This window comes from Bos grunniens, chromosome 13, assembly GCF_055505025.1.
Source record: "Bos grunniens cultivar Pamir isolate PY7600 chromosome 13, Bosgru_T2T1.0, whole genome shotgun sequence".
Classification (NCBI taxonomy): domain Eukaryota; kingdom Metazoa; phylum Chordata; class Mammalia; order Artiodactyla; family Bovidae; genus Bos; species Bos grunniens.
The window spans coordinates 72866386-72887862 of NC_141177.1; the positions used below are offsets into that span (position 1 = coordinate 72866386).

Here is a 21477-nt window from a genome sequence, read left to right on the forward strand (position 1 = left end):
CGCAGAACACGGCACGGGCGCCGGGCGGAGAGCTTAGGCCGGGCCTCTGCGAGGGTCGGCGGCGCGCAGGGGGCGTGTGAGCGGCCAGCACCTGCCCGCGCCTGGGGGCGGGGTTGTGTGGGCGGCGAGCCCGGCGGGCGCCTGCGCGGGGGGCGTGCGGCCGGGGAGCTGGGCTGGCGTCGGGGGTTGTGAGAGCGGGAGCGCCGCACGCCGCACTGGGGTGAGGGCGGCGCGTGAGCGGCGAGCCGGGCCGTTGGGGAGCGGGGAGAGGGGTGCGTGTGAGCGGGGAGCGTGAGCCGCTGAGCCCAGAGCGTGTGAGCGGGGAGCCAGTTCGTTGGGGAGCGGGGAGAGGGGTGCGTGAGAGCGGGGAGCGTGAGTCGAGAGCGTGTGAGCTGGGAGCCAGTTCGTTGGGGAGCGGGGGGAGGGGTGCGTGTGAGCGGGGAGCCGGGCCGGCACCGCAGGGGTCGTGTGAACCCTGTTGGTGTGAAAGGCGCGCCGGCGCCCCGGGGCCCTGTGAGCCGAGGGGGCTGGCAGTCACCTTCTGGCCTGAGGGGCGGGCAGCTGGCAGTTGAACCCGGGCCCCCTCCGCGTGGGGCCGGCGAGGCGCCCAGAGAAAGCTGTGAGGCGCCAGCAGTGGGCTTGGCCAGTGCCTGCGTCCCGCTGCCACCGGGCTCCTAATTGTTTTTAATTTGAGGATAATGACAATATCCTGATTTTTTACCCTACACTTTGGGTTCTGAAGTGACGTTTATCTAAAAATTGCTGCATTATTCCAGGTCAGTCTATAGCCAAATGTTTGTGTCTCTGCCTTCCGTTCTCCCCTCGATTTTTATTGGAGTACAGTTGATTTACAGTATTGTGTTAGTGTCAGGTGTGCAGCAGAGTGAATCAGTTACGTGTATATATCAGCTCTTTTTAAAAGCATTTTTTCCGTATGGGCTCTTACAGAGTGTTGAGTTCCCTGTGCTATACGGTTGGTCCTCATTAGTTATCTATTTCCTACACAATAGTGTGTAGTGTGTATGTGTCAGTCCCAGTCTCCCAACCAAATGTGTGTTTCTTTGGTACATGTGCACCTGTAAAACTGCTAGAGAGCGTCAGAGAGCAACAGGCTGAATTGTGGTTTTTTTTTTTTTTTTTTTTTACCACTTTGGCCTTGAAAAGAGAGTTCTTGAAACTTGAAAGTATTACTGCGTTTGAATTGTCAAGTTGATCTGCAAGGAACATTTCAAGAGACGCCAAAGTATGGGGGATAGTGATAAATCTGTGGGCTTATGACAACAGCAGTTTGCTTTAGTGATGTTTTAACAAGGGCTTCCCTGATTGCTCAGTTGGTAAAGCATCCGCCTGCAGTGCAGGAGACCCCGGTTCGATTCCTGGGTCGGGAAGATCTGGAGAAGGGAAAGGCTACCCACTCCAGTATTCTGGCCTGGAGAGTTCCATGGACTGTATAGGGCATGGGGTGGCAAAGAGTCAGAGACAACTGAGTGACTTTCACTTTTACGCTAATAATACAAAGCATTTTGGATGTGCGGAGTACCTTTATGGCAGCCATACTTGAAGTAACAGAAAGTAAGGGTGCCCTGTTTGAAGGTGGCTCCAATGCAAGGAGATAGGAAGGGCCTGCTCTCTTCATTGCAGGCGGCTGCTGCCTGGTGATCCAGCACCGTGCCTGAAGTCAGCATCCTGGTTCTGACACTTAGCAGCTGTGGGATCTTGGCAAAACCTGTCTTACCTGGATTACACGTGGGCAGTTTGTAAAAGTAGGCTATTTTCTTAGAAAGGGTTTAGGAAATCTTCATGCAACTCAGTGTTCATTTTAACAGAGTATCTCTGAGAGCCTTCCACAGAAGTATGTGGATCATTTATCTGGAGCTGCTGGTCAAAGAGGAAAAGAAGACATTAAATGGACAAGTAGAAGGTAAGAACTAGATTTGATAGAAAGGTCATTTGACAGAACGTTGAATTAAAATGGGACTGCTGACGTATTCTAATAGCCAAAGCAAATCACCTGTCGGATGGGTAGTGAGGAAAAAGTCGAGGAGGGATATAGTGTATCTTATCAGGTGTCAGCCACAGATTAAATTGAGAATGCCATTTAAGGAGCTAAATTATGAGTTCCTGGACTTCCTTGGAGGTCTGGTCCAATGGTTAAGACTGTGCAGTTAAGACTCTGATGCAGGGGGTGCAGTTTCGATCCCTGGTCAGTGTGATCCATGGCCGAAAGAAAAAAATTACTAGTTGTGTTTCAAGATACTCTACAACCTCAGGAAGGTTGAGAACTAAGAGGAAAGAGGGAATGAAGGATGAGAGAGGCATAGAGTTCAGGGAGGAAATGAAGGAAAAGAAAGCAAGGGTCTATGGGGGAAGGTGGCAAGAAATGTTAGGTCTTTAGAAAAAGGGAGAGTATTTGACATGGGCGATGAATTTGAAGTGAGCTTGTCCGAGAGGAACAGCAGAGTTTTCCTTGTCTTATTGTTTTTCTGGCTGTGAGAAGGCATTCAGGATTGAGGTCCCTGGGCACGCAGAGCTGTGTGTTAGCCTCTGTGCAGGAACATGGGCATAGGCGCTCAGCTGTAAATGTGTGCAAATTGATGTCATATGAGATGAGGCCTCTTCATAGGATGGTGTCAGCTAGGCCAAAACAAAAGAACTGGAAGGAAGGAGAGAGCAGGGGCCATGATGGGGAGATCAAGGAACCGACAGCCTGCTACAGTGTCCACTGGAAGTTTCCAGCTTCTAATGCAGTTTCAGTTTGGAGGGAAGTGTCTCCAAAGTGAGGGTAGAGTGAAGGTATGTTGCTGCTGCTGCTAAGTCGCATCAGTCATGTCCGACTCTGGGCGACCCCATCAACGGCAGCCCACCAGGCTTCTCCATCCATGGAGTTTCCCAGGCAAGAGTACTGGAGTGGGTTGCCATTGCCTTCTCCTGAGGGTAAGTTGAGGCTAAGATTTTAGAAGAATAAATTAAGTTGAGGTCATGTAGAAGCAGACTCAGTGTAGACCAGAGTTTCTCACATTTGAATTAGTTGCCTGGGGATCTTGTGGGAAGTGTACTTGCTGAGCAGGAGATCTGAGATTCTGTGTTTCTAACAGGCTTTCTGAGTAGCAAGGGTGTAGCCTTGCCTTTAGAGAAATCTGGAAGAGGAGCATCGGATAGTGCAGGACTGAACAGGATCGAGAAAAAGCATTATTTTGTTTTTCTTTCTGAGCGTGTTTATAGCCAGAGGGAAGCAAAGAGTTGCAGTAGCAATTACAGGTGTAAGATACCATTGCTAAGCAGAGAGGGAAAAAGAAGTGGTGGAGATGATCCATAGAAGGAATGTAAAGGGGGAAGAATTCAGACCACAGATCCAGAGATTACCCTTTGGAAAGGAGAGATTCTAGTGACAGGAGGAAGGGAGGAAAGTAAGTCCTTAGGGAGGTGAGTTTGGAGTTGATGAGGACACTTGAGAGAATTCCTTCTACATGGCTCCAGTGTATTTCCACTGAAAAGATAAAAAGTCATTGTTGCTCCAGAGAAAACTGGGGGTGGGGGAGAAGGGTGGTGGTGCTAGAAGTAGGGGAAACCCCACCCCTCTAAGTAACTCTCAGGCATCAGACGTATATGTTGTACTGGTGTTTGTTATTTGAAGTAGACTAATTTGAATATGGAAGGCATTGACTTTTTTTTTTTTAAGATAGCTGATTTTTTGGCACTTGTTTCACAGAAATCCTCTGAAGCATTAGCATGATGTAGGAAATGAAACTAAGTTTTGAAACAAAACAGATTAATAGGGTTCTAAATGCTAGAATTGTTATTTTCAATAAATACGACACTGACTTTGAAACATGCAAGATTTTTAATATCTAATAATTCTGTGGCAATTTAATTATTCATAAAGTTCTTATGAAATACAGAATAGGGAACAGATTGAGTGAATCGATGTAAGTAACACTAGAAAAGTAAAAAGTAGAAAAAATTAGACACAGTAGTTAGCATCTCTTCATGAAGAGACGCCTACAGTGACATGTAAGATACAATAAGCTGTGAAGCAGTAGTGAGCTTAGGGGAGCAGGTCAGAGTTGTATTCTTCCTCACATTCTAATAAATGGAGACTTTGTTTTCATATTTTTCAGGTTGGGATTCTACCAGTTTGAGCCTCAGTAACGAGACTTGTCAGAGAGCCAGGCATTTGCAAGTTGATGATCAGTGTCTGTTGATTTCACAATCAATGACCAAAAATCAGTCAGCATCCACAGAATTGGGACAGATGACCTTGTTAGGTAGTTAGAATAGGAAAAACGAATCCAGAATGGCTGTGGCTAAAAGACAAGGAAGGGTAGAGTCCGCAAAGATAGAACAAAGGAAGGTCTGAGGACTGGAGTGAGGACCTCAGGTAGAAAAAACAGCACTCCTGGCTAGCCTGGTTTACATGGGGCAAGCCCAGGGGGAGGAAAAAAACATATAAAAAGAGAAGCCAAAGGTCCAGGGGTCTCTGTCCCATGCATGCGTGCTCTGTCTCTCTCCCTCTCTCTCTTCGTCTCTTCTCTTCGTGTCTTTTGGGTTGGCGTGCCCTCATGCCTTGAGGATGTATTTTCCTTTATTTTCTAAGTAAAACTGAGCTGTAACATGGAGCTGTAACACTGAGAGCTGTGACACGCTGAGGGCTTTAACGTCCGTCGCTTCAAATGTTTGCTGTGACAAGACAGAACCGAGGAAATTACACACTCCCCTGACAACCTTAATAGATAAAGAAAAGGTGAATATTGGAGTGGTGTTTCTGGCAGGGACTTACACGCTCTATCAGCTGTGCAGGTCTCAGCTGCCAGAAAACAGAGAAAGCAAACAAGGTAGTGAAGAAGCCCAGAGCTTTCAGCCCTGGGCCACCTGGGCACTGACGTTTCCAAAATTAGATATTGTGGCAAAATCTACCGTGTGCTGACTCCTTTTATGCCACCTACAGGCAAACGGTATTTCTTAGAAAGGTGTTTGCATTCTTCCTCTTACCATAGTAAGACCATCATACATGACAAAGAGAGTTAGGAGAAAGTAAATTCATTTAGGCTAGTATGTAGCACACCTGAGAGTGTGTAGCAGGATTACATTTGGAATTTTGCATCTAGTTGGGAGACCTAGGTAGACATCTAGAGATTGCCTTCTCAAAATGTGGCTTCTTAGATATATTTTTACATAGCTCTGAATTCATAAGTGTTCATTATAAATTATACTCAGTATGACTGCAAGAGCACCTCTGAAGCCAAATGCTAAAATATTTCTTGTGTTTTCTATGACTTTATATATTTTAGAATTGGCTTTCTGAGTGACAATGGGAGTCATGGGAAATTTGCTACATAGTACCTGCTCAGTTGTATCCATCTAATATATCAACTTGTTTTATTATTTGTAATGAATTAATAGTTCAGAAGGAATATTGGTTTTAAGGAGTGCTGGAGGCCTGGCGTGCTGCGATTCATGGGGTCACAAAGAGTCGGACACGACTGAGCGACTGATCTGATCTGATCTGTATCATTTAAAAGCAGTATATAGAAAAGCAATTCTTATTCTACTGCGATGCCCAGTCTATTGAGTAACCACATCTAATACGTGTTGTCCATAAATACCAATTAATTTAGTGCCTTCAATCAGTCATACAATCAGGGCTATGGTAAGAAATCATACACTTTCTTTTTTCACTCCTATCGTTTTTTTCTTTTCCTTCCTCACCTGTAGAAGTTACCTTTGCATTTACAAGATTCTCAGTTATCTCCTAGAATAGTGACTACAAGCTATAAACTCAAAGTGGTTTTTTTGTATTTTTTTACATCTCTACAAGTGACTTGTTTGCTGTTGTTTTTCAGTGAGCTTGGTAGGTCCAAGAAGCACAAATTCAAATAAAACACCTACACATATCCTTGCAACACTGGAAGATGTGACATAGGGAAACCACCAAATAAATAGAAGCAACTTCAGACAGTTCACGCATATCGTTTCTTTTCTCAGTCGATACCTTTTATCGAGTAACCGGCAGAGTCTACTCCTTCAGCATCCCAGGATTTGTACATGTATTGATTTCATAAAGATTTATTCTGTACTCAACCCAGAAAGTTTTATATCCTAAATATTTCTGGAAACACTCCCCCAGTTCAGGCCTGCATCACCTTTTTTTTTTTTCATTATTAATGCCTTCAGATTCTTCTCCCCCCATTTATTTGTATGCCCTTCAAATTCCATCTCCTGTAGTGTTTAGAGTCACCTGTCTAAACAGCACATGTGACCATGAACCACTCGTCAAATCACATTAATATCTAGACATCTGAAAGTGACACGTGATGCTTTCATAATCTGACTTCTGCCTGACTCTCCACCTCTCGTCCTTTCTGTCCTTTGCTCTGGAATCCTGAACTTCTGTGGATGCCCTCCTCACCTGTCTTTGTACTTGGAACAAATATTTACCCTCTCGTGTGTGTGCTTCTCTCCCCATCTTGCTGCAGCCTTCCGTGCTCTCCCTCACCTGCCCTCTGTTCCCTTGAACTGTGTAAGTCTGCGCTCAGGCAGTATCTCTTGAAAAGCCATCCCTGATACCTTTTATCTACATTTTTCTTTAAACTCCAGTGTATCATACTGAGTAGGAACCCCCAAAATAATTATTGGATAAAAGAACTAAAGACTTATGTATACCAGAATGATTTTTAAGTGCCTGTCCTCTGCAGTCTAAGGGCCAAGAGGGTAGACATGTGAAGAAATAATTTACATTCAGGTGATGAAGATACACTTGAAAAATCTATAAAGTCCTAAGGTAGCTACAAGGAAAGAGATACCTGTTTATCTGGGGAAAGACAGCTGTAATCAAGGACAACTTTACAAAGCAGGCTGAGTCTTAAAAGATGAAAAGTAATATGTTGGGAAAGAAGCATTTCAATTTAAGAAATTGAGAAAAGGAAAATCAAGGAATTTTGTAAACTGTGAATAATGTTGCAGTTGAAGCTTGGCGTGTTGTTATAAAAGGTCCTGTTATGAAATAGAGAAGAGAAGATATTGTGGCTTTATATATCTGTCCTGTATTTTGAAATTTTGTTTTGTTTCTGATTGTTTTGTTCACTGATGTTTGGGTGAATTTGTGAATGAATCCTTGAGATGTTTGTGTGCCTGTAACCTGATGAATTCTGGTATTTCCCACAAGGTTTCTTGAAGTCTGAGATCATTGGAAGTATTTCTTAAAGAAGTAAATATTCAGCTGAAGATTAAGATTGATATAAGCTGTCATTTGATAGAATGTTTTAAATATTCTGTCCTTTATCTAAATATTCTAAGTAATTAAAAAAAAATTACAGATCTGTCAGAACTAGACTTAGAAATGACATGAGAGGAAGAAGAAAAATGTGATGGAGATGAAAATAACCATTCACAGGTGTGTAAAAATGTAAATTTGAATTTCTGGTTTAATTCTGTTTTCTATTCTTTAACAACATAATACAGTTTGCTGCAGAGTTCATAACAAATAAAATTTCCTTTCAAAAGTAGCCTTTTAGAATCGACAGATGATCACTTAAGTTTTTATAGCACTTCAATGAGAAAACTTAAAATATTGTTAGAATCTATTATAATTTACAGCTTGTGTTTGGAATTGAGGCAAAAAACTCTCTTGGCTATTGTTTACTTCTTCCGTTTTTATAATTTCTTTACATGATAAAGAAGGTGAGATCAAATACTGAATTCTAGGACTAAAGAATTGAATTTATGAACAATAGGACAATGATAGTCCCTGACCTAGATACGTGTAAAGAGAAAGCATTGCCAGTGGTCAAGGTTTTCCATTGAAACTGCCAGTCACTGACGCCAAGACTAAAGATTCATTCTGTCTGATATCTCGGCATAGTTGACTTCAGTTCAATTCAGTTCAGTCGCTCAGTCATGTCCAATTCTTTGTGACCCTGTGGACTGCAGCACGCCAGGCCTCCCTGTCCGTCACCAGTTCTCGGAGTTTACCCAAACTTAGGTCCATTGAGTCGGTGATGCCATCCAACCATCTCATCCTCTGGCGTCCCCTTCTCCTCCTGCCCCCAATCCTTCCCAGCATCAGGGTCTTTTCAAATGAGTCAGCTCTTCGCATCAGGTGGCCAAAGTATTGGAGTTTCAGCTTCAACATCAGTTCTTCCAGTGAACACTCAGGACTGACCTCCTTTAGGATGGACTTAGGGATGAATATTCAGCGACAGAGTAGGTCATAGAATCAGCCCAGCTGCCTATTAAAAGAATTGAACCTTCCAGATTGGACCTTTGGTGTTAGGGTACAAATAATAACTTTATAACTTATTTCATTTCCAGGTGGGAAATCAGTAAATATTATTAAAAATGCTTTATCCACTTTCATCGGTGGCTGTTAAGATTTAATATAACTGAATGTAGGGGTTTTCCAGGTAGCTCAGCTGGTAAAGAATCCACGAGCAATGCAGGAGACCCCGGTTCAATTCCTGGGTCAGGATGTTCCCCTGGTGAAAAGGATAGGATACCCACTCCAGTATTGTTGGGAGACCTGGGTTCAATCCCTGGGTTGGGAAGATCCCCTGAAGGAGGTTGTCGCAACCCACTCCATATTCTTGGCTGGAGAGTCCCCGTGGACAGAGGATCTGGGCAGGCTACAGTCCTAGGGGATGCAAAGAGTCACAGACAGGACTGAGCACACATGTAACTGAAGGTAAGCAGGTAATATGTATCGACGTATAACATTATCATTATATATAATTTGCATTTATTTGGGAATTGGTTCCTCTTTCTGATTGGTGTTAATAGATTTTGGCTCCTAGTAATATAAAGTTTGTCTGTTCTCCAGATATTAGTCCTTAAAAAAAAAAAGCTTTCAAATGTGCTGTAGGGACTCCCTGTTTAAGATATACTGATGGGAAATATTTTTAAGGGAAGCCAGCCTTTATAACATTAAAAACCATCTCCCAGTTCATTTTTGGTAGATTTAATATACATGAATTAATTCAAACAAACAGGGACAAAATTGGGTTTTGAGTTCACGTTTTTCTCCTATTTTCAGGTAAGGCACGTTATTTTTCACTTAACCATGAAAGGGTAAGGTGAGGACGAGTGCCTTTGGCCAGAAGTCATTTCAGTGACTAGTCCCCTTGGAAGCTGAACTGTATCGCATACACGTAAACAGCTCCATAGGCACTATTTCCTGGGACAGGCAATGGAGAACTGGATGGTAACTGAAGAGGAATGGGGAGTTCAAAGGAGTTTCTTGTTTTATATTCAGAGGGGAGCTTTTAGTGTATATATGCTTTTGGAAATGAGCCAGCAGAGGATGTGTTCATTGAGTTCAATCTTGTTTCCATTTCTGATATTAGAAAGCTTATTGATTGTATGACATTATCTTTAAACTATTACGGTAAACTAATTGTACATAATACTTCTGTTCATATATAGTTTTATGGTAAGGGCTTGTTTATTGGTTCTGAAGTGTAATATTCTTATGTAATTGAATATGGAGATGATTACTTCAATTAATTCTATCATACATAGATTTTTAAAAATTATAGAATCATGAATATACAAACACTTAGGCTATACTGAATAGGATTGAATCATTCCTTGATTCTGGATGATCGTGCCATCATGAGTAGCTACGGTTTTGTAAGGTACTCTGAAACACCACATCATATTAACTTCATGTTGTTTATAGATTCCTGGGAAAAGGGGAAATTTTTGTTTATATTCAGTAGAAAAAGCTATTGACAATCTTTCATTAATTATTATTTTTGGGTCAAAAAGTTCTAAATTACTGAAACCATCCTTCCCATCCTAAGAGTGTCGTTAACACATGTCTGCTCAATAAATGTGTGTCAGATGCATGAAGAAACGGCAGAATGGTTACATGAATGCCTATTGATGAATTTCTTTACGAAAAGCAAGTCTTTATTGCAAGTAGATTTCCAATATTGCCTACATGGAAAGATGTTTGATTTTTTTACAGTATACTAACGCATATATATGGAATTTAGAAAGATGGTAACAATAACCCTGTATACGAGACAGCGAAAGAGACACTGATGTATAGAACAGTCTTTTGGACTCTGTGGGAGAGGGAGAGGGTGGGATGATTTGGGAGAATGGCATTGAAATACGTGTAATATCATATATAGAACGAGTCGCCAGTCCAGGTTCGATGCACGATACTGGATGCTTGGGGCTGGTGCACTGGGACGACCCAGAGGGATGGTATGGGGAGGGAGGAGGGAGGAGGGTTCAGGATGGGGAACACATGTATACCTGTGGCGGATTCATTTCGATGTTTGGCAAAACCAATACAATATTGTAAAGTTTAAAAATAAAATAAAATTTAAAAAAATATGTTAAGATTAAGAAATTATCTATAGTTATTGGTAGACATTGAATAATAATATAGGTTCGTTTGCTATCATATTACTTAGAAAGACTTACTTAAATCTTGCTTTCTCAGCATGTTTTGGAACCACAGTGTTGAGGCCAGATTTCCTGGGTTTGAATTCTGGGTCTGTTGGTGACCTGCTGTGTGGGCTTGGACAAGATCCTCAGCCTCTCTGTGCTCCATTTCTCCCTGTGTAGAGGGCCTAATGCATTACCTGTCTCCGAGAATTACTGTGAGGATTAAAAATGCCTTAAGACATGTCAAGTGCTTATAATAATGCATAGCAGTTGCATTGGAAGTCCTCAGAAGGCTAATAGCATGGTTATTATGGATTTCTTAAAAATGGGTTTCTTTCTTATAAGGAATGAAGGAATACCTCCCAGATAGGTTTTATTGCCATAAAAGGTAGTTCTTATTGAAAATGACAACTGCCAAAAACCCTGGTATACTGCTTCCTATCAAATAACACAAGTAACGTTATGTTTTTCCTTTTCCTTTGATCTAAATTCAGTGCTTTATTAGTATTATTCATATATTTTCTTTGTCCATTAATGCTGCTGCTGCTGCTGCTGCTGCCAAGTCGCTTCAGTCGTGTCCGACTCTGCGCGACCCCATAGACGGCAGCCCCCCAGGCTCCCCCGTCCCTGGGATTCTCCAGGCAAGAACACTGGAGTGAGTTGCCATTTCCTTCTCCAATGCATGAAAGTGAAAAGTGAAAGTGAAGTCGCTCAGTCGCGTCCGACTCTTAGCGACCCCATTAATGCTACTCTTATTTATTGTTTAATCCTTTAGTAAAAAATTACTTCCCAGTACAATGGTTTTATGTAAAAAGCCAAAGTTTAGGTATTGTTTGTATTTTTAAGTATTTAATATTAGCCTGAAAAGAACCATTTGTCATTTTAGGGCTGTAAAGAAAGCATCTAATGAAAAGAACAAGGTATAATAAAAAAGTTAATTAAAAAAATATTATCCTAGTAAAAAATCTTTTGTAAAAGGAATAGTGGCAAAAGAGAAAATCTTCATTTGTTGTAGAGACATATACTTTGAGAACTTGATTTAAAAACACTATTGATCAAATCATCATTTTGATAAAAATCTGTCCTTTTAAGAAGTGTTTGTTTTTCATTTAATGATGCACTATTTATCACCTTTGTACAGTTAGTATATTTTATAAATAATTTAAGGATACTGTGAAACAGTATTATTTATGTGTAGGTCAAAGCACAGATTAATGACGTGAGCTACCTGAATGACTTAGTCATCTGAAAGTGCTTCCGAGGATGGTGATGTCTTTACTCTAAGAATTCCACGTTGCAAGTAGAACCACTTGGCTTGAGGTATAAAGGTGGGACCGTGGTGTAAATGTCAATATGAAGCCTGTTTGTGTATGGTGTAGTAATATAGGCTTACCTTGTCTAGTACTGCTCTAGAGCTACGGATATATTACAGTGCTGTGCATCTTAGAAATATGTTTTGTGTTAAAAGACAAATATGTTTTGTGTTAAAAGTGAGTGTATACGCTGAGCCTATGATCATTCTTATTGTACCTGAATTTATAATTACTATATATATATATGTATATATGTAATTATTTTATTTCTCTTTCTCTTCTACTAGACTGCAAGCTAAACAAGAGCCAGGGTTATCTGTTTTATCTGGAGAGCTTAGAATAATGTCTTCCACTTGACAGACACTCAATGTCTATTCAGTGTATGGAGGAGTGAATATGAAAGGCACAGTCCTTTATACTCAAAAATTACTCATATCATGGTGTTTCTTGTTTCTTTGTGTTTTCTTCTTGTTGCAGATTGTGTTAGCTTGTTGAAAATATGGGATGCAATTCTTTTGTGTGAAAGATAAATGGAACTTTAAAAAAGCCACTGTGAACTACTTAGAGGAGAAATTAAAAAACTGGAAAATAAGGTTGGTGAGCTACAGAAAGAACTGTCTGAAAGAAAAGAAGTGAATCACAGTAGGGCATCAGAAAGTGGAGTGGCAACGAGAGCTCGGTAGACTGAGGTACTGCGCATCCTAGTTTTAAAGAAATATTTGAACTGTTATTTACTTTAATACTGCAGAGACGTACTTGTGTTACAATTTTTAACTTACCCTCTGGGATTCTACAGGGGAGAATACGTCGTTAGTATTGTGGAGTGTGAAATTCATGGAAATAATGTAAGTTCTTAACAGTGAATGCTTCTAATGACTTAATGTATATTTTTCCAAATGATCATTTTCATGATCATACAGAAGTCCACCATAAGGGAAACCTCATTCATGATTCAACAGATTGACTTTCGGTTGTTTTTCACTTTCCTGTCTTATGTTTAATACTACAAGGAACATCTTTTCTACAGATTCATTTCTAATTATTTTGAATTCATTTTCTTCAATAATAGCATATTATTTGGTTAAAGTATGAGAACGTTTGGAAACAGTCTTTGATCCATATTTCTAAACTATTCTTAAGAAAGTTTAGATTACTTTTCATTCCCACCCACAGAAGGATAAAGTAGCCATTTTTCTCAAGACAGAAAAGAAAAAAATATTTATGCTGTTTTATTCTTAACCCTCTGCATGAAAACAGTGATCATTATTAAGTGTTCTTCATTGTATTTCCCCCCAATGTACTATTTTAAACATTATGAGGAGGGAATGAAAGTTACTGCAGCAGCGAATAGTCTCATGCTTTTTTAAGAAGAGCTCTATAAATTTTGCAGTTTGACCTTAAAGCAAGAAGAAGAGAATAGAAGAAATGCTGATATGTTATATGAAAAAATTAGGGAGCAATTAAGAAGAAAGGAAGACCAATATGGTAAAGAAGTTGAAATGAACAGCAACTAGAACTCACCCTCAGAGCTCTAGATGGAACTGAAGACTGAGAAATAATCTGAATCAGGTAGAGTAATTGTTGGTGAAAATTTCTAGCACCATTTTGTCAATATTATTTATAATATCCCTTTTATTTCATATGTATTATTTAGATTTCAAACAAAATGTTATCTCAACCTAGGAATGAACTGTGACATTCAGAGTTTATGTGATGAGTTTCTTGCCATTCTTGGCTTCTAGTAGATGCTGTGTATGTGTTTTCTGCGTGGAGGATTGGATGTAACTTGAGCTTAATTATTAACATAATGATTGGCACTTTTGATACATTAGACAAAGTAATCTTCTTAATTCCAATCCACGTCTTAATTTTGGCTTTTTAAATGTTAAAATACAGGCTAACTTGCCTTGAGACTGTGAAGGAACTAGTTAAATGTTTTGTAAAGAGATTTCCTTTCACAATACTATATCTGCATGTTTTTGCTCTGTGATAAATTTAGCAGACATTTAAATTAAAATTCGAGTTACTCACATGGGATAAAGATCCTTGTGCTTTAAAAGGCTACTTCCTTTAAACAGTTTTATTTCATTTTATATTCTGCTTCTAAGTTTTTAACTGTTTTTTTTTTTTTCTTTTAATGATATGGGCCCAAAAACTATATATAGTGTCTCTCCAGGTTATGGAAGGGCGACATATAACACTCAGAAGCAGCTTTCTGGAGAACGGAATGCCAGAATCTTACAGGAGAGAATCCTGACCAATCACTTGCCAGACAAAAGCAGAAAGAAATGGCCAATAAGGAAATGAACTCTGGGGTATTTTCTGTAGTCATTTATGTGTGTGTATGTATCTGTGTATGTATATATTTTATAAACGAAGAGTATGTACCTTAGAAAGTATAGAGGCTTGTGAAAGCCTATACATCTATATTTTGAGGCGGGATGACATTTTTCATGTGTCAGATAAAGTAATGCTTGTAATTAGATCCATTTGTCTACAGCAGTCAGGTAGGGACATTCGATGACCTTATCCAAGGAGAGGCCTTTAATATTTTCCATAGGAATTGATCTCAAAATTATTGCAACTATATTGGAGGAGCTGGCACCCTCCTCTGATTGCACTTTAGGCCAGGAAGACGGTGTGTGCTCCCCCATCGACTGCGCTACACACCCAAGTCCCTCTGCTTTGGAGTGAGTGTGTGCATCACTCCATGCACGTCGTCACCTTCAGTGTCTAAATCAGAGTCCGTTCTTGGCTCCACTGTCATTTCTTTAACCAATGCCCTGTCAACGACCTTTGCACATCATTTACAGTTTTCCAATTTGTAAAAACTGCAAGATCAGTTGTAAAAACATTTTTGAACACTTTAAAAAAAGTAACTTCTTCAGAATAAACTTATAAAAGTCCCTCCTCCTCTGCTCCCCCACGAAGAAAAACCATACCTCTTCTGCTAGCAATGCTGCTAAGTCCCTTCAGTCATGTCCGAATTTGTGCGATCCCATAGACGGCAGCTCACCAGGCTCCCCCATCCCTGGGATTCTCCAGGCGAGAACACTGGAGTGGGTTGCCATTTCCTTCTCCAATGCATGAAAGTGAAAAGTGAAACTGAAGTCACTCAGTCGTGTCCAACCCTCAGCGACCCCATGGACTGCAGCCACCAGCCTTCTCCGTCCATGGGATAGATACTCTTAATTTTTGGCAGTGATTTCCCTTCCTTGATAGATCATTGGGGTAGTTTATAACTTCCTCTGATGGTAAGGAGGAAAAGTATAGGCAATTCGGAGACTGTATTGTGGATGTCATTCTTGTAAGAAAATTAACACTTTGCTCTATGTAGTGTCCTATTTTAGTACAAGGAACTTCTGAAAACAGTGATAGATATGACATAAATATTTAGTGATAATAAGTGTTTTTCATTGTCTATTACATTATCTTACTATTTTAAACAGTACAAAAAAGTATTGAAAGTTATGGAAGCAGCAAATAATCTCAGGATTGTCTAAGAAGAGCTCTCTAAATTTTACCTATTTACCATTAGTGTATGCAGCATGAGTGAAATAAGAGGCTTATTTTGTATCGATATGTTTGTACTAGAGAAGTAACCGTGGTTGGATGTAAGAGGACTAGTAGAGTCAGAAGACCTGGTGAAAAACCTGCACCTTACTTACATTTCTAACTTCTTCCTTTCCAGAATCATTATAGCTAATGAGTTAACTGATGTTTGTAGAAGTGCTTAGTGCAGCTATCAGTAAGTATAATTCTTGTAGTGGACTATTACAATGTTAGAATGGAAGCATATTCTCAAGAACAATTTTTTTTTACAAAATTTGATCTGTTTAGATATGTACAGAGCTAAGGCTCTTACTTTGGGGTAGCTGTATAGGTTAGGTATCAGATGTATTTTTTAAAGCTATCAAGTGGTTGTGTTTATTGGAGGTATTTGTTATATTTCTTGTGATAATTTTATTTTTCTTCATGTCAATTTATTTTGGGAAATATTTCAGCCTTGAATCATTTATTCTTATGGCCTGTCAACTGTTTAAAGGCATCTACTTGCCATTTAATCATAATTTGGGACTCAAGTGCTGAGGTTTACCCAAACACTTCTTGATTTGCTCTTCCATCTGCTATTTATGATTTACTTAGAACATTTTTGCAAACAATTTGCTCATAATTCTCATTTTCAGTTCAGTCAGTTCAGTTCAGTCACTCAGTCATGTCCAACTCTTTAAGACCCCATGGACTGCAGCATGCCAGGCCTCCCTGTCCATCACCAACATTTGGAGTTTACTCAAACTCATATCCATTGAGTTGGTAATGCCATCCAACCATCTCATCCTCTGTAGTCCCCTTCTCCTCCTGCCCTCAATCTTTCCCAGCATCGTTTCAGTTCAGTTCAGTTGCTCAGTCGTATCTGACTGTTTCAACCCCATGAACCGCAGCATGCCAGGCCTTCCTGTCCATCACCAACTCCTGGAGTCCACCCAAACCCATGTCCATCGAGTCGATGATGCCATCCAACCATCTCATCCTCTGTCGTCCCCTTCTCCTTCTGCTCCCAATCCCTCCCAGCATCTGGGTGTTTTCCAATGAGTCAACTGTTCTCATGAGGTGGCCAAAGTATTGGAGTTTCAGCTTCAGCATCAGTCCTTCCAATGAATATTCAGGACTGATTTCCTTTAGGATTGACTGGTTGGATCTCCTTGCAATATAAGGGACTCTCAGGAGTCTTCTCCAACACTACAGTTCAAAAGCATCAATGCATCTGCACTTAGCTTTCTTTATAGTCCAACTCTCATATCCATACACAACCACTAGAAAAACCATAGCCTTGACTAGAAGGACCTTTGTTGGCAGTGTAATGTCTATGCTTTTTAATATGCTGTCTAGGTTGCTCATAACTTTTCTTCCAAGGAGTAAGCATGTTTTCATTTCATGGCTGCAGTCACCATCTGCAGTGACTTTGGAGCCTGAAAAAAGAAAAAAAAAGTCTACCAGTGTTTCCACTATTTCCCCATGTATTTGCCATGAAGTTATGGGGCCAGATGCCATGATCTTCGTTTTCTGAATGTTGAGCTTTAAGCCAACTTTTCACTCTCCTCTTTCACTTTCATCAAGAGGCTCTTTAGTTCTTCATTTTCTGCCATAAGGTTGGTGTCACCTGCATATCTGAGGTTATTCATATTTTTTCCAGCAATCTTGATTCCAACTTGTGCTTCATCCAGCCCAGCATTTTTAATGGTGTACTCAGAATATAAGTTAAATAAGCAGGGTGACAATATACAGCCTTGATGTACTCCTTTCCCCATTTGGAACCAGTCTGTTGTTCCATGTCCAGTTCTAACTATTGCTTCCTGACCGGCATACAGATTTCTCAAGAGGCAGGTCAGGTGGTCTGGTTTCCCATCTCTTAAGAATTTTCCACAGTTTGTGGTGATCCACACACTCAAAGGATTTATCATAGTCAATAAAGCAGAAGTAGATGTTTTTAGGGAACTCTCTTGCTTTTTCAGTGATCCAGCGGATGTTGACAATTTGATCTCTGGTTCCTCTGCCTTTTCTACAGCCAGCTTGAACAATGGAAGTTCACGTTTCATGTACTATTGAAGCCTGGCTTGGAGAATTCTCATTTTAAGGATGAATTACTTAGTGTCCACTAAGACTGAAGGGTGGCAGGATTTGAGAGCAGCAGGAATGGAGTGAGTCAGGGAGAGGGCTGTAGGGGCTGCGGTCCAGAGGCAGGTGGAAGCCAGGTTATCGAGGCTCCCTGAAGGCCATGGGAGAAACCTCACTTTCTAAATTTCATTTTTCTTTTATGTTGGAATGCACTTGATTTCCAATGTTGTGTTAGTTTCAGATGTACAGCAAGTTGATTCAGTTTTATGTATACGTGTATCCCATCTTTTAGATCCATTTTCTCATGTAGGTGACTACAGAATATTGAGTAGAGTTCCCTGTGCTATGCTGGTCCTTGTGGTTAGCCAAGAGCAAAGGTGGGGAGGAGGGATAAATTAGGAGTTTGGGATTAACATAGACACACTACTAGATATAAAATAGATAAGCCACAAGGGAATGGCCTCATTTTTTCTCTGAGATAGGAAACTTGGAAAGATCTGAGCACTGGATAGACTATATGAAGATCTCTGAAGTTAATTACACCTCTAATAAAGAAGGGCAAAATGTTCCACAGCATGCAATTTTCCACCAGTTGCCCACATTCACATCTATTTCTTTCTGGACATGAGGTGGTGAAGCTCCGCAGATTTATCAGGAGGGGCTGGGCATGGACAGCGAGTCTGCATCTTTTTTCTGAGTAACTTAATATCAGGAAGGCCGGAGGGTGGCCACTTCTGTGTCTGTAACCAGATTCAGTGAGGAGGGAAAAGAAGGTGAGTAGATGTCTGCGGTGATAGTTTTCAAAGTCCATCAGTTCAGTTTAGTTGTTGCTCCGTCATGTCTTGACTCTTTGTGACCCCACGGACTGCATGCAGCACATCAGGTTTCCCTGTCCATCACCAACTCCCAGAGCTTGCTCAAACTCATGTCCATCAAGTCGGTGATGCCATCCAGCCCTCTTATCCTCTGTTGTCCCCTTTTTCTCCTGCCTTCAGTCTTTCCCAGCATCAGGATCTTTTCCATGAGTCTGTTCTTTGCATCAGGTGGCCAAAGTATTAGACCTTCAGCATCAGTCCTTCCATTGAATATTCAGGACTGATTTCCTTTAGGGCTGACTGGTTGGATCTCCTTGCAGTCCAAGGGACTCTCAAGAGCCTTCTCCAATACCACTGTTCAAAAGCATCAATTCTTTGGTGCTCAGCTTTCTTGATGACACAACTCTCACAACCATATATGACTACTGGAAAAACCATAGCTTTGACTAGATTTACCTTTGTCAATAAAGTAATGTCTCTGCTTTTTAATGTGGGTTGCCATTTCCTTCTCCAGGAGATCTTCCCGACCCAGGGATTGAACCTGGGTCTTCTGCATTGTAGGCAGACGCTTTACTGTCTGAGCCACCAGGGAAGTCCCAATAATGCTGTCTAGGTTTGTAATAGTTTTCTTGGAAGAAGCAAGCATCTTAATTTCATGGCTGCAGTCACCATCTGCCTTGACTTGGAACCCAAGAAAATAAAGTCTGTCACTGTTTTCACTGTTTCCCCATCTATTTGCCATGAAGTGATGGGACCACATGCCATGATCTTAGATTTTTCAATTTTGAGTTGCAAGCCAGCTTTTTTACTCTCTTCTTTCACTTTCCTCAAGAGGCTCTTTAGTTCTTCTTTGCTTTCTGCCCTAAGGGTGTTGTCATCTGCATATCTAAGGTTACTGATATTTCTCCCGAAAATCTTGATCTCTGCTTGTGCTTCTTCCAGCCCAGCTTTGGCATGATGTCCTCTGATCTAAGTTAAGCGGGGTGACAACATACAGCCTTGATGTACTCTTTTCCCAATTTGGGAACCAGTCTGTTATTCCATGTCTGGTTCTAACTGTTGCTCCTTGACCTGCATACAGATTTTTCTGGAGGCAGGTAAGGTGGTCTGGTATTCCCATCTCTTGAAGAATTTTCCACACTTTGTTGTGATCTACAGAGTCAAAGGGTTTGGCACAGTCAATAAAGCAGAAGTAGATGTTTTCCTGGAACTCTCTCGCTTTTTCTATGATCCAGCAGATGTTGGCAATTTGATCTCTGGCTCCTCTGTCTTTTCTAAATCCAGCTTGAACATCTGGAAGGTCTCGGTTCACGTACTGTTGAAGCCTGGCTTGGAGAATTTTGAGCATCACTTTGCTAGTGTGTGAGATGAGATCAAAGTACATATGTTGGCATTGTGTATTATTAACATAACATAATAGTAAAGTGATTTTATAAACTCAGTGACAGAGCATCTTATTAGGCAGTTGTGAGACAACTTCGACCAGAACTGACTGATATCCTAAGAAAGCAGTCTATTTCGGAGGCTTCACTGGAGGTCACGTCACGTTATTGTCCTAACTTAGAAGTTGAGGCACAGGATTTAAGGATCAGCTTGCTTCAACTCACAAGTCAGGTAGGTGTGAAATTTGATGTGTCAACGGTCAATACGTAGGATAAAGTGTTTTAAGACACTCATTTTCATGGACAGCTTTCTTTTGTATTTTCATTACAAGTAATTTACTAGTTTTATTATCTTTAAATGCACTTGTTTCTTAAACTCTGACTTTCATTCTGCCATTTGCACTATATCTTCTCTTATGTTAGATATCCTTAGAAAAGTTGGGACTTGTGCCTCATTCTTCACAGAAGTTGATAGACTTTTTTTAGTGAAGGCTGTATTATTGTGATGAGGCAAGGCAGATAAAATCAGAGGATAATGTTTAATGGAATGTTCCAGAAAATTGTCATTTCACATCTTCACTTCCGTGAAAGGCTGTAGAATTCTGTATATATTTATTGTGTGCATTTAAGAATAACTTGTGCAGAAAGGGTTTTAAATCGGTTGAAGTCAGGCATTGCCTTCTTTTCTTTTCATTTTAGATATACTGTAAAGGCATGGAGGTACTCAGATGGTATATAGTACGTTCATCCAAACTGGAGAATTAAGAAGATTATCTAGATCCTGCCATTGAATTTTTTTAAAAAGCTATTGAGGTATAATTCATGTATCATGGAATTCACACTCTGAACATGTGTAGTTCAGTATCTCTTAGTCTAGAGAGGTGTCACCTGTGACCACAGTCAATTTTAGAGCATTTCCATCAGCCCCCCAAAGAAACCCTGCATCCCTTAGCCACCACCTATGCCCCCCTCCCATCTCCCTCAGCCCCAGGCAACCCTCAGTCTAATATCCGTCTCTGGAGACATGCCTGTTTTGGGTATTTTATATAAAGGGAATCATACAGTATGTGCTCCTTTGGGATTAGCTTTTCTCACTTGACGTCATGTTTTCGAGGTTCATCCATGTGATAGCACGTATCAGTTCTTCCGTTTCTGTTGATGGTCAAACAATAACCAGTATGTGACTAAGCCATGTATCCATCATCAGTTGATGGAGCTTTGAGTTGTTTCCGCTTTGAGGCTATTAATAATGCTGCTGTGAACATTGATTTACATGTTTCTGTGTGGACATGTTTTTATTTCCCTGTAGTGGGATTTTATCCTCAGAGTTCACTGGCTGATTTCTCCTTTTCTTGGCCTTTGCTCAGACTGTCCTTTCTGTCTTTACAGTTTCTTTTCTCTTGGGTAGTCCTCTGTTTATTCAGACCTGGTGCCCAGTCTCTCCTCCTCCAGAGCTTTCCCGACTATCCAGCTCTCATGGAGCCTTTTCTCCTCAGCCCTTGTCATCGAGCCTGTGGAGAGCAGTTTAGCCCTTAAATTTACGCTGTCGTCATTTTCTCCATGAGGGAGAATCTTGTTTAAGTACACACTAACGGGGAATATTTATTGATACACACAGCCCTTGTCTTGCACAAATGGAAAGTAACAAAAGATTACCAGAATGTGACATTTTTCTTTTCAGAAAAATGTATGGATCATCTCAGTAAACTCTTGGGAAATGGAATTTCTTTAGCTGCTTTGGAATGCAGTTCAAATGAGCAAAAAGTCTTTGTAGTTCAGAAAAAATCTTATGGGATTAGCATCCATATTTATAGATTTAGTCATTAGAGTCTTGTTTTCAGTCTACTTTTGGAGGGATTTATTGACTCAGTCCCAGATAACCCAATACAGTATCCCTTGCACTTCTTTGAAAGCCGTGGGGCATTAAGATGGGGGGTGGGGAGGAACAAGAGATATTCG

The 21477-nt window shown here is 40.6% G+C and overlaps 1 long non-coding RNA gene across 8 annotated transcripts; it reads left to right on the forward strand.

Annotated features, from left to right (window-relative positions):
- Positions 1 to 103: 103 nt before the first annotated feature.
- LOC147361229 (uncharacterized) lies at positions 104 to 14733 on the forward strand. Of its 8 annotated transcripts, none has more exons than XR_015139937.1 (8): positions 104 to 220; positions 1827 to 1921; positions 10956 to 11047; positions 11591 to 11712; positions 12183 to 12394; positions 12502 to 12550; positions 13096 to 13274; positions 13882 to 14733. It is a non-coding gene; the product is annotated as an uncharacterized LOC147361229 (long non-coding RNA). The 8 variants fall into 8 exon arrangements; XR_015139938.1 differs by having other exon boundaries at positions 13871 to 14357; XR_015139940.1 differs by having other exon boundaries at positions 11591 to 11720; positions 13871 to 14104.
- The last annotated feature ends 6744 nt before the right edge of the window (positions 14734 to 21477 follow it).